We start from the raw sequence: 3,331 nt of genomic DNA on the forward strand, positions 1-3,331 counted from the left end.
GGGCTTTAATATAACAGTTGCAGAGTTATATTGGAAGAGCCAGGGAAGCAAAGATCGGAAGAGCCACGTCTGATCTCAGCCTGAAGTTATAAAGCAGTTGGTTCTCAACAGCTCCCTGGTAAGCTCCTGTGAGTCCCATCACTGTGTGTATGTCTGGTTGCGGGTGTCTCAGGAAAGGATGCCCATCCTTCCCTCTCCTCTCCTGATTTGAATTTGAATAGGAAGATCAGTGTGGTAGAAGAGGCACTGAATTTCAAGTCAAATAGGGCTCTTTTACTATATTGATTTTACTACTTACTACCTCAATGGCTTTGAACAACTAGCATTATCTTTTTAAGTTTCATTTTTCCATTGATTATACTTTTCTGAGGACTAAATGAGATAGTAAATGGAATGTATCTTGATTTTGCTGTGTAAATATGGTCCATTGCTTTTCCATATAGTTGACAATATCATGGTACTTAACATTTACAAAGGCTATTCAAATACTCTATTAGTTTATGGTACTATTCAAATAAACATTTCAGAAAATACTTGGTCACAGAGGTCACTACTACCATTATTTCTCTTTTGTTTATTCTTCCATTCACTCCACAAGAATCAGCTGAATTTCTTTATGAGGCTTAGGTCAAAGAGGCTATACAGTCATGTGGTGACAAATAAAAGAGGGGCTATTGCAAATCAACTTGCCACCTTTTCCCTGGCTTCTAACTTCTGAAAAGGCAATATTTGAACAGACTTGAATGAAACAAAAACCATGAGGAAATTTATGTGGATCCATTTCCAATCAAGGAGGAGAACAAGTGCAAAGATCCTTAGTGAGTATGAATGTGGAGTGCTTACAGCATTATGACCAGAAATATGAAATATTTAGGATGTTTACTGTAGATATTTATATTCTCTTTGGATAATACATAAATAAATATATACTTTTGTAATTTTTATTATTGGATAAAGCTTACTTTTATATGCTAGAGCTTAGTTTTACCTTTTAAAAATAGTTCTCATTTTAAGTGTCAATAGTTCAATTAACTGATGGATTTTTATCAATTTCAGCTTAACATTTTCTTTTTCACCCAGTAATTTTTCACTTTACTTCTTCTTGCTAAAGTACATTCTTTACAGCCTCTTTAGTTAGCTCTTGTTCTCCTTGCTGTTTTTGTTCTGTTTATTTTTTTCTTAAGTGATAGGTTAGCTAGGTATAAAATCTTAAGTTACTAGTTATTTTCTCTCAGCATTTGGAAGATAGTATTGAATATTATTAGATTGTTTTCTTGCCTCAGCTATCACTACATAAAGATTTTCCCAGTTTAAGGATTATTCTTGGTAGATGCATAGTCTTTTCTCTTTGGCAGTTTAACACTTTTCTTTATTCACTAATAATCTTCAATTTTGCAATATATTTCTAGATTTGGAACTTACTGGTATGTATCTTTTTTGGTATTCAGAATACATCCTCCTTCCTTTCACTTAGAAATCAATTTTGACTTCCAATAGAGCCTCTCAGATTATCCTCCACCTCTTAATGGCCCTTCATTTTATTTATCTCTCTGTGATGCACTTGAAGTGAATTCATCAGTTCTTAAAATTCTCTAGTTCTGGGGAGCCTGGGTGGCTTAGTTGGTTAAACATCCAACTTTATTTCAGGTCATGATTTTAGGGTCCTGGGATCAGGCCCTGAATCAGGCTCTTCACTTAGCATGAAGATTCTTTCTCTCTTCCTTTGCCCCTAACCTTTTTTCTCTCTCTCTCTCTGAAATAAAATCTAAAAAACTTATTTCTCTAGTTTTGGTTTTGTGATAATTTCAGCATTTATACAATTTATTGAGACTTTTAAGATCATGTTTTTATTCTGAAGGTTTCTAAGAAGCTTTTTACATAGCCACTTTTTTTGTTCTTTATTTCTCCGCATTTTATTGTGTAATTTCTTTTCCATTTTGAAAAAGATGACCTGAGCATCATAAGTATCCTCATTTTAAAGACTGCCAATTGAAATCCCCCAAATTAATTTTACTTGTAATAAGTCAGTGTTCTAGTTGTTGATTTTCTTGGTTGTCAGCAGTGGTTTTCTTTGGCCTCTTTTTGTGATGGGTTTGGAGAGAGTCCTTCAGTTTCTGGCTTTAGATATTAAGATTGGCTTCTGCCTGCCATCTCACCTAAAGTATTTCTAGACCCTGTTAACCTTGAAGGAGCCACAATTCTGTCTAACCTGTCCAAGAATACAGTAGGCACTGGGTTTCAGCTCTTCTATTCCTTTGTATTTCTGTAGTTGTAGTACATGGAGATGTTTATATTGTTCTTTGAGCTGTGTTATTTCTAATTGATTTTATCTGCCATTGCCTTACTTTTTGGAAAAGAGGTTATGTGCTTAAGTGTGAATTTTCAGAGCCATCTTAATGAGACATCTTATTAAAACTTATTTAAATGTCCTATGTTTCCATAATTCATCTTTTTCTTTAGAGATTTTAATAATTTATGTTCTTAGGCTTCCTGTTGAATATATAAGTGAGCTATGCATATTCTGGCACAAGCTTGACTTTAACTCCTTTAGTTCAATAAGAAATACACATGTAGTAATTAAAATTTGTTTATCACGCTTTGTTCCCCCAAAGATTTTAAGTATCATTCAAATATGACTTAAGCTCCATTTCTTTCTTAGAATTTTTCAAATTGCCTCAATTAGTTAAATGCCCAAGTCTTGATTTTTGTCTCAGGTTGTAATCTCAAGGTCTTGGGATCAAGCTCTGTGTCAGGTTCCATGCTCAACCCAGTCTGTTTCTCCTACTTCTTCTGCTCTTCCCCTAGCTCTCTTTCTCTCTCAAATTAAGTAAATTTAATAAAATAATTCAGATATTAGCTATTCTTCTTGGCAGAAAATGTATAGTTTTTGGGTTCTGTAAAAAATAACTTTATTTAAAATCCAAAGCCACACTCCAGAGCTCTCCTGCCCCAGACAATTATCTTCTCATTTATCACTGAAGCTTCAGTCCTTTCCACACCAAAATAATCCATTAAATTGATAATTGGAGTCTGTACTTGTAACCTGACTACACTGAAGTCTGCCAATCTTCTCCTTCACCAGTACTGAAGGATTCACCACCATGAATCATGTAATCAGCCAAACATGGCTATAGTATCTGAGTTTGAAGACCTATTTAGGGAAAAAATATTTTCAAAGCAAACCAGGAATTGTTCATACTTAAATTGGGGCATGTAAAGAGGTACTACTTGGGACCTCTTAGTTATTCCCATGTCAGTGTCCTGAAAGAAGCAGATAACACAAACACCTTTAATTTGTGCTAACAAGATGTCTACCTCATTTAGAACAAAT

This window comes from Nyctereutes procyonoides, unplaced genomic scaffold, assembly GCF_905146905.1.
Source record: "Nyctereutes procyonoides isolate TBG_1078 unplaced genomic scaffold, NYPRO_anot_genome, whole genome shotgun sequence".
In the NCBI taxonomy this organism is placed as follows: Eukaryota; Metazoa; Chordata; class Mammalia; order Carnivora; family Canidae; genus Nyctereutes; species Nyctereutes procyonoides.